This window comes from Bubalus bubalis, chromosome 14 (genome assembly GCF_019923935.1).
Source record: "Bubalus bubalis isolate 160015118507 breed Murrah chromosome 14, NDDB_SH_1, whole genome shotgun sequence".
In the NCBI taxonomy this organism is placed as follows: Eukaryota; Metazoa; Chordata; class Mammalia; order Artiodactyla; family Bovidae; genus Bubalus; species Bubalus bubalis.
The window spans coordinates 50,397,377-50,413,547 of NC_059170.1; the positions used below are offsets into that span (position 1 = coordinate 50,397,377).

The 16,171-nt window shown below is 40.8% G+C and overlaps 1 protein-coding gene across 11 annotated transcripts in view; it reads right to left on the bottom strand.

Annotated features, from left to right (window-relative positions):
* Positions 1–16,171, bottom strand: part of ARHGAP12 (Rho GTPase activating protein 12) — a 146,889-nt gene that overhangs the window by 101,378 nt on the left and 29,340 nt on the right. The gene's annotated exons all lie outside the window — the stretch shown is intronic.

Sequence of the window (16,171 nt, forward strand, 5' to 3'; positions counted from 1 at the left end):
TTCTAGATTAAAGACAACTAGGATACAGCCGCCAAATCCACTGGGGTGTTCCAACAGGCACCTAAAACTTCACCACATCCAGAATCTACCCCGCCAGAAACTACCTTGCCAAATCCACCCAGTCCTTCCTGACACGGTAAATAGAAATTCTAAGCTTCCAATCATTCCGCCTTTACTTTCAAGCATTACCAGAACATTAGTCACCAGGAGCGTTAATCCTTTTACCTACAGAAAAGGTTTTCACTACAGCTTTTCAAAATTCCACACTGAAATACTTACCCTCAGGCAATTTGTTACTTTCCAGGAAGTAACAATTTAAGAAACACCTTTGAAGATACTGAACAAATAAGGGAATCCACAGAAGGCTAGGGGCGCCCAGATGAACCAGAGCTGGTCAGACACTGATCTGCAGGAAAGGAGCAAAGGAAGCAAAAAGAATAAGGAGTAAACTGCAAGGGGAGGGGCGCGGAGCGGTGAGAGGCGTCCCTGCCACCACAGCTGCCCCACTGACCGCACACAGATGAGGAGGAGGAGGAGTCAGGGAGAACATAAGGCAGTTTCACTACACTCAGCATGGGACGCCCAGACTTGAGCTTTCATTGCTGTAAAGGAAATGAGAACTGCAGGGCGGAGGAAGATGGAGAAGCAGTTCAAAGACCGCAGACAGAACAGTTAGGTAGACACAAGGCAGGTGACAGGAGCCAGAGGGCACGGGGCGGGGGGCGCGCGGGAGAGGAGGCGAATAACAGGAACTGAGACAGTAAGTAAGCACGTGTTAGGTGCTCAGTCATGCCGGACTCTTTGCAACCCCATGGACTGCAGCCCACCAGGCTCCTCTGTCCCTGAGATTTTCCAGGCAAGGATACTGGAGTGGGTTGTCATCTCCTCCTCCAGGGCATCTTCCCAACCCAGGGATTGAACCTGGGTCTCCTGCACTGCAGGCAGATTTTTTACCAACTGAGCTACAAGGGAATAGGGGTGAGGGGTGAAGTGGGAAGCCCCTGAGACGACTAAGATAATAAACTTCTAGAAAGTCATATCGCAGGAATTATATATTGCAATCCAAGGTCTAAGAAAAGCTGGACATAACAAATATGAAGAGAAAAGCCCTATTAAAAACTATATGTACAAATAAAATTGTGGGATGGCTCTAAAATACTTCCCCTGGAATAGGAAATGGCAACCCACTCCAGTATTCTTGCCTGGGAAACCCCAGAGGGACCTAGCAGGCCACAAAGAGTCAGACACAACTTTGCCACTGAACAACAGTATGCCAGCACACAGCACACACACACTCTAAAAACTGAGATCTAAGGGAAACTGATCTGCAAATACATGGATAACTCATGCTCCTATTTTTATTTAAAAACGTACGCTGTATTAAAACAGATGTTTATGGTTTTAATTTTGGTTTGCTTCTTCCTCTAGTCCCCAAACTGTGGATTCTTCTTTTTTATTTTGTATTGAATCTTGGCTGATTTACAAGGTGTACAGCGCAGAGATTCACTTACACACACACACACACACACATTCCTTTTTTAAATTCTTTTCCCTTTAGGTTACTTGTTGCTGTTGTTTAGTCCCTAAGTTGGGTCCAACTCTTTGCAACCTACGGACTGTAGGCCGCCAGGCTCCTCTGTCCATGGGATCTGCCAGGCAAGAATACTGGAGTGAGCTGTCATTTCCTCCTCCAGGGGATCTTCCTGACCCAGGGATTGAACTCCCGTCTCCTGCACCCCAGGCAGATTCCTTTCCAATGAGCCACCTGGGAAGCCCTATTACATACCACTGTTTATCCAATCTTAACCTCTCAAGTATTTTGGTTAGCATCCTTACTCATTCAACACCACCACCCTCTTGAACACAACACTCCACTTACTGAAATATGCTCAACATCCATCACCACACTCCTCCACCCTTTTTCATCACACACACACACACACACACACACACACACACACACAACTACTAAGAACCCAACCACTAGGATAGAGCTCTGCACGTCTACTGTCCAGTAACAACCACTGCTTCTCTTTGCGGCATGAAGCACTTCTTACCCATGGACCTTCTGGTATTTCAATAAGAACAGACACACAACCGTTCAGAGCTTTTACTTCTCTCCCCACCAAATCAGATACATTTCTACCATGCTATTTTAAACTCTTAATGGCCTCCTCCTTTCTGTCTACAATTTTTCTCATTTCTTTCCGAGCACAAATTACACAGCTCAGCAAATGCTATCTTCCTCCCCCAGGACATCTGCTTTAATCAACTACATCTCACAGAATGAGATCATTACCTGGTACAACAGGAAGTAAACAAGTAAACAAAGTCTCAAGAAGACTGTGACAAATGTATCCATAATTAATGACCAAATTTAAGACCAAATATCCAAACTTAAGTTTGATACATATATGTACTAAATATTTAACAATTTTAATACCATGAACAACAAAATGCTAATACAGCCTCACATATGTATCAATCCACTTAAAAATATCACAATTTAAGTACCAATTCTTGACATGAAGTCCTCCAGCAGCTTTACAAGTACTTGTTTAACACTCCCTGAATAGGCCTCTACTAAAGAAATCAAATAGACCTTAATAAGCACAACAAAAAAGTTTAAAACAACTCCAGCATAAGTTCCAGAATAAGAAAGTATTTCACCGAATAGTTCTCTAGATCATTCACTTAACAAGAAACCATAGGCCATGATAGGGATACTAAGGTTTCTTCTGAATGTGCGATCCCTGTTTTCCAAGAATAAAAATGTATAGGATATAAGGTATTTCTTTAGGCCTAAAGAAGACAAGCAAAATATACTGATTGTTGTCATAAACTATTCTGGTCATAAAGAAACAGTAAAAAAAAAAAAAAAGAAACAGTAAAAATAGGAGGGATACAGGAAATAATCAGTTAACTGGAAAGCAATAGAAAACACAGTCAAGCATAAACTGATAAAGGAAATTCAAAACCAGATTTAAATACAAAACAAAAAAGAGGAAACAACAAAAGAAGTATTTCAGAGAGCAAGCATCTTTTAATAAAAGTGATACTTGCATGTAGTATTTCAGAAAGATCTATGCCAGGAAGTCTTCCTTTAGTCAGAAAAGAGGGGGACCTAAGAATTTTTCTGGATTGTTAGGAGAGTGGGAAAATATTCCAATTTATTTTTTAGATATTTATTTATTTGGCTGATCTGGGTCTTAGTTGCAGCACAGAATCTTTGATGCATCATACAGGACCTTGCCATTGCTGGGCATGGACTCTCTAAATTGCAGGGCTCAGGTTTGGCTGCTCTGTGGTTAAGTGGGATCTCAGTTCCCCAACCAGGAATTGAGCCCCTGACCCCTGCATTGCAAGGCAGATTCTTAACCACTGGAAGGAGGGAAGTCTCAAAAATATTCCCATTTTAAAAGGAAGTAGTATGACCTTGGGTTTGATGATGAATTTTTAAATGCACCTCCAAATGCATAATTCATGAAAGAGAAAATTAAAGAGGCCTTCTTAAAATTACAAATTTCTGCTTTGTGAAAGATAAAGAAAATGAAAACATGAACCAGAGACAAGGAGAAAATATCTGTAAAATAGATGTCTGATGAAGGGCTTTTATCCAGAACACACAAAGAACTCTTAAAACTCAACAAAAGAACCAACATTTTTAATGGAAAACAATCTGAAAAGACACATCATGAAAGAATATAAGCACATGAAAAAATACTCAACTTTGTGTCATTCAGTTCAGTTCAGTCGCTCAGTCGTGTCCGACTCTTTGCGACCCCGAATTGCAGCATGCCAGGCCTCCCTGTCCATCACCAACTCCCGGAGTTCACTCAGACTCACGTCCTTCGAGTCAGTGATGCCATCCAGCCATCTCATCCTCTGTCCTCCCCTTCTCCTCCTGCCCCCAATCCCTCCCAGCATCAGTCTTTTCCAATGAGTCAACTCTTCGCATGAGGTGGCCAAAGTACTGGAGTTTCAGCTTTAGCATCATTCCTTCCAAAGAAATCCCAGGGCTGATCTCCTGAAGAATGGACTGGTTGGATCTCCTTGCAGTCCAAGGGACTCTCAAGAGTCTTCTCCAACACCACAGTTCAAAAGCATCAATTCTTTGGTGCTCAGCTTTCTTCACAGTCCAACTCTCACATCCATACATAACCACTGGAAAAACCATAGCCTTGACTAGACAGACCTTTGTTGGCAAAGTAATGTCTCTGCTTTTCAATATGCTATCTAGGTTGATCACAACTTTCCTTCCAAGGAGTAAGCGTCTTTTAATTTCATGGCTGCAGTCACCATCTGCAGTGATTTTGGAGCCCAGAAAAATAAAGTCTGACACTGTTTCCCCATCTATTTCCTATGAAGTGATGGCACCAGATGCCATGATCTTTGTTTTCTGAATGCTGAGCTTTAAGCCAACTTTTTCACTCTCCACTTTCACTCTCATCAAGAGGCTTTTTAGTTCCTCTTCACTTTCTGCCATAAGGGTGGTGTCATCTGCATATCTGAGGTGATTGATATTTCTCCCAGCAATCTTGATTCCAGCTTGTGCTTCTTCCAGTCCAGCGTTTCTCATGATGTACTCTGCATATAAGTTAAATAAGTAGGGTGACAATATACAGCCTTGACGTACTCCTTTTCCTATTTGGAACCAGTCTGTTGTTCCATGTCCAGTTCTAACTCTTGCTTCCTGACCTGCATATAGGTTTCTCAAGAGGCAGGTCAGGTGGTCTGGTATTCCCATCTCTTTCAGAATTTTCCACAGTTTATTGTGATCCACACAGTCAAAGGCTTTGGCATAGTCAATAAAGCAGAAATAGATGTTTTTCTGGAACTCTCTTGCTTTTTCAATGATCCAGGGATGATGGCAATTTGATCTCTGGTTCCTCTGCCTTTTCTAAAACCAGCTTGAACATCTGGAAGTTCACGGTTCACGTATTGCTGAAGCCTGGCTTGGAGAATTTTGAGCATGACTTTACCAGCGTGTGAGATGAGTGCAACTGTGCTGCAGTTTGAGCATTCTTTGGCATTGCCTTTCTTTGGGATTGGAATGAAAACGGAACAAACTGAAACAATGAGATATCACTGTACCACTATTAGAATGGCTAAAATCCAAAAGACTGACACCACCAAATGCTGATAAGGATGTAGAGCAATGGGAACTTTCACTCACTGCTAGTGGGGATGCAAAATGGTGGAGGCAGTTTGGAAGTCATTTAATAGTTTCTACACAAGTGAATGTTGTCTTACCATACAATCTAGCAACAAGGTTGATGATATGAAACCTTATTTCTACAAAAAGCCCTGCATGCAAATATCCAGAGCAGCTGCCCAAAACTGGAAGCAATCAAAATGTCTTTCAAAAGGTGAAAGGATAAACTGTGAGACAGCCAGACAAACAATACTATTCAGTCAGTCAGTTCAGTCGCTCAGTTGTGTCTGACTCTTTGCAACCCCATGAACCACAGCACACCAGGCCTTCCTGTCCATCACCAACTCCCGGAGTTCACCCAAACTCATGTCCATTGAGTCGGTGATACCATCCAACCATCTCATCCTCTGTCATCCCCTTCTCCTGCCACCCTCAATCTTTCCCAGCATCAGGGTCTTTTCAGAAGAGTCAGCTCTTCACACGAGGTGGCCAAAGTACTGGAGTTTCAGCTTCAACATTAGTCCTTCCAATGAACACACACGGCTGATCTCCTTCAGAATGGACTGGTTGGATCTCCTTGAAGTCCAAGGGACTCTCAAGAGTCTTCTCCAACACCACAGTTCAAAAGCATCAATTCTACGCTCATCTTTCTTCACAGTCCAGCTCTCACATCCATACATGACCACAGGAAAAACCATAGCCTTGACTAGATGGACCTTTCATTACTATTCAGTAATAAAAAGAAAAGAGCTATTGAGCTGTGAAGACAGAAGTGAGTCTCAGATTTATTTTGCTAAGGGAAAGAAAAATATATAGACAGAAGAGGCAACATATAGAATGATTCTATCATGTGGCAGTCTGGAAAAGTCAAAACTACAGAGACGGTGATTGCTAGGGGTGGGAGGCAGGGAGGGAAGGTTCCACAGGTGAAGCACTGCGGATTCTTTCAGGTCAATAAACTATTCTGTATGATGTTGTAATGGTGTACACAATACGTTATGCACTTGTCAAAACCCATTCATCTTTACAACACAAGAATGTACTCCAATGTTTTCAAATTCTAAATAATCATTTAGGAGGTTGAGGGGATCCCAGCAGGGAAGCAGATGTGACTCGATGGTCGAGCAGTATTACACATGGACGGAATGACCTCACCAAACAGAGCAGGAATGGCAGCAGAGGCTGACGTCACTTACTGTGGAAATAAGTCAAGTTTATAAGAACACAAAGGAACTGCATATAACCAACACATAAACAACATCTCCTGTGGGAGTATGAACTAAAAATTCTGATACTGCTACGCGCATACACACACTGGAATTGAATAATTAAGTACACAGAACGTAGATATCTGGTGGGAGCCAAGTTTCCCAATGTTGGAATTTATAGACACGCAAGGGAGGAAGCTAGAATGATTCTGCGATAACGGATTAGACCTGGAAACAGAAATGTGAACTCACTTTGTTTACCACAGATTCAGATTGCACAAACAAGTATTACAGATACATGGCTATATGCTCAGTACACCACACATAAATCCTGCTGTCAGTAGAAAGGACACCTTAGGCAACAAGCACACACAGCACTCAGATTTGGTCCCTAATACCATTCTTCCAATAAAAGGACCAAGGCTTTTTGGAGAAATAACTGATTCAAGGGCTGGGGCAGGAAATATACAAGTGACACATTCTCCCAACCTGGCTTTTATGTGCTTGATTTCAATGCTTCCTATCATTAGAGAACTGTCTTCTTAAACTGTAACTCAAACTAAAAGTGGTATCAATGCGTACTTGACATTCCTATGAACATATCTTACATTATGCTGTCCCACTTTAAATAAACTTACATTCCATCTCTTGTTTACTTTCATACAACGCTTTTCTCATCAAAACACAAATTACATTTAAGAGGTACTAGGAGTTCTCCATTATCAGTGGTTGTTGCAGCTCTGGGTCCATTCTAAAGTGACCTCATTTTATACATGGAAATATAAATACTGACCCAAATGACAGAGCAGAAAATGAGGAGTCTACTGTATCCCCCAAAAATTTGTAAATTCAGTACTCTACTGAACAGTCCTGATCAAGCCCTTTCATATTAAAAACCATTAAACTGGCTTTTAATCCTTTTGGATTCACTCACACACGAAGAATTTTAATGGGATGACATAGGCTACCACAAGGAATAGTCTAAAGGTAAAAAAACTCAGTTATTAAAAAGACTAAGAAACAAAAGGAATATTTGCTTGATGCAACAGGTTAAACTTCCTTTTCCTTCATAGTCTATGTCACCAAACGCTAACTATACAATAGTAGCTTCCCATGAACCTTTAAAACCACTCCTCTATGACCAGCCTAGACAGCATATTAAAAAGCAGAGATATTACTTAACCAACAAAGATCCGTCTAGTCAAGGCTATGGTTTTTCCAGTGGTCATGTATGGATGTGAGAGTTGAACTGTAAAGAAAGCTGAGCACAGAAGAATTGATGCTTTTGAGCTGTGGTGTTGGAGAAGACTCTTGAGAGTCCCTTGGACTGCAAGGAGATCCAATCAGTCCATCCTAAAGGAGATCAGTCCTGGGTGTTCATTGGAAGGACTGATGTTGAAGCTGAAACTCCAATTCTTTGGCCACCTCATGCGAAGAGCTGACTCTTCTGAAAAGACCCTGATGCTGGGAAAGATTGAGGGTGGCAGGAGAAGGGGACGACAGAGGATGAGATGGTTGGATGGCATTACCGACTCAATGGACATGAGTTTGGGTGAACTCCGGGAGTTGGTGATGGACAGGGAGGCCTGGCGTGCTGCGGTTCATGGGGTGGCAGAGTCAGACACAACTGAGCGACTGAACTGAACTATGATCAACAATCGGCTTCCACATTTTTCAGCTCTCACTCCCTTTACATGCACTCCAGTCTATGGATTCTTCCTCCTAGATCCTGAACACCTGAGTCCCACATTTTAATTTTTCACTAAGAACTTTCTAAAATAATCAGCTAAGGGAGTTCCCCAGTGGCCTAGTGGATACAATCCCAGGATTTCACTGCCATGGCCCGGGGCTCAATCCCTGGTCAGGGAATTGAGATTCTGCAAGCCACAATCACCACGTAGCCAAATTAACTAACTAGCTTAAAAAAAAAAAGAAATTATCATTTTTACAGTTCACATAATTTTCATCTTGCCTCTGCGGCATCCCATCCACTGTGCTTGCTGTAACACCTTGATTTCCCTCTGGGGAGCACCCATTCATTGCCCAGGGTCTCAGTTCATGTCACTAATTGTTGTTACATATTAAAGAGAAAATCATAAACTTGGTGTTTACTAAGTTTTATAAGACCTCTAATCCTCTAATAATTCACTTTAGAAGAAAAACTCCATTCACTTCAGGACTCCACTGGTTACCCAAGCATTAACTGCCATCCCGCCCTGACCAACTCAGATATTCCTCTGCAACTATACACATTACCCTCCTAATCTCTGAAATGACTATTTACATTCAACCTAATTCCATGCTTAAAAAACAAAAACATATAGCTCACAAAACAAAAACACATATATAGTGATTATTATGGTGGGGTCACTGCAAAGGTCTAGTCAGGCATCAATAACTTACTTTAAAAAAAAAGAAAAAAGTACTCATTATAAAGGTTAAATTATGCCAATCTACTTCAAAATAAATTGCAATAAGCAGAGTCAGGTAGGCAAAGGACCTGAATAGACATTTTTCCAAGGAAGATACACACATGGCCAATAAGCAAATCAAACGCAAATCAAAGCCACAATGAGACACCATGCCACCTCCATGAGAGTGGCTACTGTAAAAATAACAACAGAAATAACAAATGTTGGTGAGGAGGTGGAGAAACTGGAATTCATGTGCCCTGCTGGTGGGAATGTAAAATGGAGAATATAATTTAAATCAGTTTATACAAGTCTACCCCAAAACTATAAAAATCACTTCAATCCTCACACAGCTTTCAATCCTCTTAAAAAGTAAAGACTGAAAGGCAAATAAACATTGACCCTTTTAGAAAACTGAAAAGTAGCACTTCTGTAGCACAGACAGTGATGAACTGCTGCTGCCGCCAATGTCCAGGCTGCAGACCAGAGCCGGTGTGCAGCCCAGCCGCTCCCATCGCTCAGGCTGCTGCCTGAACACCACCGCCCCCAGCACCCTGCTCGGGTCTGTGGAAAAGCTGTCTTCCATGAAACCAACCCCTCGTGCCCAAAACGTTAGGGACTGCTGCCTTACAGGTTCCTGTCCTCTACTGGAAGGAGAAACAAAAAACATGACTCTTCTCATTCAAATTTAAATTGTTTTACAAAACATTAGAAAACCAATTATGCAAACTAAAACCTAAACAAAGTAATACTACCCACCAATTAGAATAAAGTTATTTTTAAAAACAAAGACAATATCAAGGGCTAACAAAGATACCAACAACTGGACACACATTCAGTACTGGTGGGAATGCTAAATGGTACAGCTAGTCCAGTAGTTTCTTATAAACATACATGTTCTGTTGACTATATTCTAGTCCATGAAACAAATCTTAATAAATCTGTAAGGACTGGAATAACATAAATAATATACTCTGAAAACTCCACAACAACATACTTCTAAATAAACCATAGGTCGAACAAGAAATCAAATAAGAGATATGAATTGGGTGAAAATGAAAAGGTGACATCTCAGAGTTTGTGGGATGCAGGCATAGCAGTGCTCAGAGAAAATTTATATACCAAATGCCAACAATCAGAAAAGAAAAATGTCTCACATCAGTGATGTAAGCTTGCACTCTTAGAAACTAAAGAGCAAATTAAACCCAAAGCAAGCAGAAGAAAGGACATGATAAAGATCAGAGCAGAAATCAGTAAACAAGAAAACAGAAAAATGTTAGAGGAAATCAATGAAAACCAATGTTAGAGGAAATCAATGAAACTTTTTTGGTTCTTCAAAAAAGATCAGTAATACTGACAATCCTCTAGCCAAAATGATCAAGGACTAAAGAGAAAAAACACAAATAACTAGCATTAAGAATGAAACAAGGGATGTAACTATAGATCTTAAAGACATTAAAAGGAAAGTAAGAGAACATTATGAGCAGCTTTATGCTGATAAATTCATCAATTTAGATGAACCAGATACATGTCTTTGGCAAATTACTAAAGCTTGCTTAAGAAACAGATAACATAAATCATTCTATGTTTATTAAATAAACTGAATCTGTCTATAAAAATCTTCCCACAAAGAAAACTCCTGGCCAAGATGGCTCCACTGGTGAATTTTACCAAAGTGTAAGGAAAACAATACCAACTCTAAACAAACTTCTTACAGAAAATTGAAACAGAGGGAGAACACATCCCAACTCATTCTATGAAGTCAGCGCGTCTTCATGCCAAAACCAGAAAAAGAAGTTATAAAAGAGGAAAACTACAGACCAATATCCCTTATGAACATAGTCACAAATATCTCAGACACAAACTTATCTCCAACAAAGAACTCATACATAGAATACACAAAAACTATAGAAGTCAAGAAGAAGACAAATACCCAATAAAAAAGGGGCAAAAGATAGGAATGGACAAGTATTCATATCCAAGGAGGAGGATTTATAGATGGTAAAGAAGTCCATGAAAAGATGCCCAAAGTCTTTAGTCCTTAGGAAAATGCAAATTAAAAACACAAATAAGATCACACACCTACTAGAATGACTAAAATTAAAAGGCTGACCATACCAGTATTTCTGAGAATGTGGAGCAACCAGAATTCTGACATACTGCTGGTGGGGATGTAGAACAGTACAACTACTTTGGGAAAAGTTGGGCAGATTCTTAAAACCTTGAAATATACACCAACCATATGACCCAGGGATTCTACTCCTTGGTATTTACCAAAGAAGATGAAAACACAAGTCCATATAAAGACCTGTCCATGAATATATACAGTGGTTTATTTGTAACAGCACCTAATTGGAAGCAACCCAATGACCACCAACAGGTGACCACATAAAGTAATTGTGTAATATCCACACGATGGGATATCAATCAATAATGAAAAGGAACAAAATGCTGATATACACAACAAACTGGATGAATCTCAAGATAATTTTGTTGAGTGAAAAAAAATCCAGACAAGAAAGAGCACATACTCTATGATTACACCTACATAATATTCTAGAAAATACAAAGTAATAAACAGTGACAGAAAGCAGATCAGAAACACACAGAAATAGTTACCAGGGAACAAGAGCAATGAATTACCTTTGGGCTTAAGGAAATTAGGAGGTGAGAGATGGGTATGTTTGCTATCCTGAAAATGGTGATGATTTTACAGGCCTACTCCTATGTCAAAACTCATCAAAATGCACACTTAAAATATGTCCAGTTTATTTTACAGCAATTATACCTCAATAAAGCTGTTAAACAAAACTCTAATAAGGCAAATTAAAACCACCAGATATCAGGGACTTCCCTGGAGGTCAAGTAGTTAAGAATCTGCTTTCCAATGCAGGGGACTCGGGTTCAATCCCTAGTGGGGAAACTAAGATACCACGTGCCATCAGACAACTAAGCCCGAGAGCCTCAACTAGAGGACCGGTGCATGGCAACTACTGAGCCCAGGGCTCTGGCGCCTGCGCAAAGCGAGGAAAGACCATGCCTGCCGCAACTAACACTGAGGCAGCCAAAAATAAATAAATATTAAGAAAAAAAAAAAAACCACACCAGGTATCACTACGCCCCTACCAGAATGGCTTTAAATACATATTAAGGATATTTTGCAGGGCAAGGATACCGGCAACTGGGAACTCTCATTCACTGCTGGTGGTAATGCAGAGTAGTACCACTACCATGGAAAGCACTTTGGCAATTTCTTAGTTAAACATACATTTAATATATGATCTAGAAATTCCTCTTCTAGGTATGTATCCAAGAAAAATGAAAGCATAAGTCCTTGCAAGGCCTTACATGTACATTCGTAACAGCTTTATTCATAACAGCCAGAAACTGGAAATGACCCAGAGGCCTATCAAGTGGTGAATGCCTAAACCAACTGTGGTTCAACCCTCTGTAAAACAGGAAACAACACAAACTTCAGAAGATCCCTGTGAGAATGGGTAGAGAAAACGTGAAAAAGTACTTAGTAAACTATAAAGCATGATAAAAAAAGCATCGCATTAATCACAGCTTCCTCAAGGAAACCAAATGGAGACAGAAAAGCACCAACCATATACAGTATATAACCATCAATGTCTGGCTTGTTTTGCTTAGAACAATGCTAAGCAATGTCGCTGCTCACACCGTTTTATTGTTGACTTTTATTTTAGTGTATGTATATTGTAACTCAATAAAACTATTTTTTAAAACAAACTAGTAATACACAGCAACATACAGGCAATTTTCAGCTTAACTTTTAAAGATACTGCTCTAACTTCAAAATGTATTAACAGTTTGAATTCTCCAGTGGTGAAGGCGCACAGGACTCAGGGTTGAAGGACTGAAATTTAAATCAGGGCTTGCCATTTAGCAGCTCACAGGCCCTCAGCACCTGAACTATCTATAAAACTAAAGAAGCAATACACACCTCAAAAGATTCTTATGAAAATGGAAAGAGAAAAAGTACTTTGTAAACTGGAATGCATGATACAAAACATTCACATTAATTAGCACTTACTCAAAGAGAACACTCACAACTGAACTGATTGCTTTTAAAACGAGCACCTTGTCAAATGTCCCTGTTTCTGCCTCTTGCTAGCTATGTAACCTCAGACAAGGCACCCAACCTCTCTGAGCCTCAGCGTTTTTTCCATTTGTGAAAGGGAGCTGATTAATAGTATATATCACATACTGGGAAAGTTAAACAAGTGAATATGCGCAAAGGACTTGATATAATCCCTAGCACATGTTAAGTGCTTTGTAAGTTTTAGTTCTTAATACTAAAATACTATTATTACCCTAGGAGACCTAATAGTAGCCTCCATCCTGCCACCCAAGCTGTAGTAGGGCAGGTCATATTAGTGATCCAGATCGCTGCGTCTCACTTTTAGAGAAAGACGGCATCACCTGGAGAGCTGCTTTAAAAAAAAAACCATTCTTGGGACTTCCCTGATGGGCCAGTGGTTAAGACTCTGAGCGTCCACTGCAGGGGGCACCGGTTCAACACCGGGTCTGGGAACTAAGATCCCACATGCCACACGGTGTGGAAACAACAACAACTAAAAACACGTTCTTTTAGATGAGTTTTAGCTTCACAGATTTACTGCAAAGATAGTACAGAGTTCCCATATACCCTGTATACTGTTCCCCCGACTACAAACATCTTACATTAGTACAATATATTCATCACACTCCATGAACCAATACTGACAATAATGACCATATTCCTTAATTTTCCCCTAATGAATTTTTCCTGTTATGCGATCATATCCAAAACACCACATACGCATTCTGTAGTCATATGCTGTAGATTAATGAAATCCCAGATATTCCAATGAGAGTAGGTTTGAGGTGGGGCCCAAAAATGTGCATTTCTAACAAGTTCCCAAGGGTTGCTGATGCAGCCAATCTGAAAGCTCACTTAGAACAGCAGTGATTTAGACTGCAGACTCCAGAACCACCACTGTTCAACACAGCAGCCACTGCTAAGCAAATGTGCCTACTGAGCATGTAACTTGTGGCTAACCTAAACTGAGGCGTGCTCTAAGTGTAAAACACACACGGGAGTCTGAAGCTGTCATACAGACAAAATAATAATAAGATTCATCTCATGGCTTCTTTGTAACTTCCTTACTTATCGTGTGAGTACTAAACACTTGAGAATTACAAAGGTGAGTGGCATCCCATTTCCACATGACAGCACTGGTCTGAGGTCCCGGCAGCACTGGTATTACATGCGGCTTAAGAAGTTCAGCTGATTCCCACCAACACTAAAATTTGAGAAGCACTAGATTAGCAAGGCAAGAGGTGCTTAGAGAGGTCATGATCTGGTAGTTCAGTTCAATTAAAAAACTGGTCAACTGCACACTGAAACTGCAAAATATTAAGTCAATAAAACAGGAAAATGGCTGAATCACTGCAAAGCCATCCAAAAATGAGGATGTGGCACAATTAGAACAGTTAACAATTAAAGAAACCACAAAGATAGCAGCCCAATTGGTTCCTCAAAAGAGCATGATTTTGAAGCACAATGATGCTATGTGGTACCATCGTGCCTTTTCACTTTTGATTCATTCAACAAAACAATGCATGTTTGCAAGTACAACTAAAACTATTCCATATAAGATAAAAGTTTAATTTCACTCTTCTCTCTCACTACTACAAAACTGTAATGTCCATTTTAGGCAGATTTACCTTAAACTGCTTTTTCCTAGCACCAGTTTTCTTATATATGCAAAAATGAGTGTGTGAGTGTGAAAGTCGCTCAGTCGCGTCTGACTCTTTGCAACCCTTTGGACTACACAGTCCGTGGAATTCTCCAGGCCAGAATACTGGAGTGGGTAGCCCTTCCCTTCTCCAGGGGATCTTCCCAATCCAGGGATCAAACCCAGGTCTCCCACATTGCAGGCAGATTCTTTACCAGCTGAGCCATCAGGGAAGCTACCACTTAGTAATTTTACACAGCATCGTATTCACTGTCTTAATTAACTTAAACTGTTTGTTACCCTTTTATTCTCAGAATTGTCAACTGTGTCACTTGAAGTACTTTACATTCGTAAAACACATTTTCTGTCAACCTAGTAAAAAAAAGCACTCTGCAGATACTTTCTTATTAATGAAAGAACTGCCAAATGGTTGACTACAAATAATACACTGTTTTTCTGCAGTATTTACATATTTTCACTTGTGCCTCACAACAACTAGTGTAGTATATCAAAAAAAAAAAAAAAAACTAAAGATACGTAAAATATTGACTATATATGGACAACCACTCTATACAGATGGCATCACATTAAGAATCAGTGAGTTAGCAATCTTCTCCAATTTCTGTCCTCCATAAAGTAGGAACAGAAACCTACCACCCCATACTGGGGCATGCACGTGCAATATCGTACATTAGACTTCATTATACTCATTTTTCCCCAGAGAGTCCCTTTCCAGAGCAGAAGAGCTTCCTACAACCAGGGGTCACACCGACATGCCCAGCTCCTCAGGTTCTTCCAGTTGCCCCACTCAGGGTCAAGTCTTTAGAGGCTGAGTCAAGCCAAACTCTGCTCAGAAACATTTCCAAGGCATTGTCTAAAACAGAGAGAAATACTGGCCCCAGCAGCCAGACCGTCTACTCCGACCAAAAGATAACACAAAAGACATCCTGTCCTGTCAGGCACCCTCCTGCGGATCAGGTAAGGAACACTGGATATAGATCCACCTCCAGGCCACCGTTTCCCAGCGTCTGGGTATGAAAGAGGCGCGGCCAGGAGCTGGACGTTTTTGAGCCACCCTTCACTGTAACATTCAGAGTCTTCCAAGGTCTCACCTTCAGAAGTTGAGCAGCAGAATCTTAATCAGAACCCGAGTGGATTCTTCATTCAAAGTTCCTTCCTTCCTCCCCGTATTCACCTGCTGTTAGGAACACATGCCTCAATGTTCCAAAAAAATCTACCACCGGGGCCTCTCTGGCGGTCTGGTGGATAAGAATCCGCCTTGCAATGCAGATGACACGGGTTCGATCCCTGGTCCCAGAAGATGCTACAGGCCGCGGAGCAACTAAGCCCTTGAGACACAACTACCTGCCCCAACTACTGAAGCCCGCACTCTAGAGGCCAGAGGACACAAGAGAAGCCACAGCAGAGAAGGCCACTCACCACAACGAACGGTTGCCCCTGCTTCCCGCAACTAGAGAAATAGAAAGCCTGCGCACAGCAAACGAAGACCCAGCACAGCTCAAAATAGCGTAAACAAATTTTTTCTTTTAATTACCTCCCATGTTCTAATTAACTAAAAAGCAACACGAATGCTAACAACCTGTCCCGAGAACAAATACTTCACTTGAAGACACATCAGAACTTTCATACAGCCAC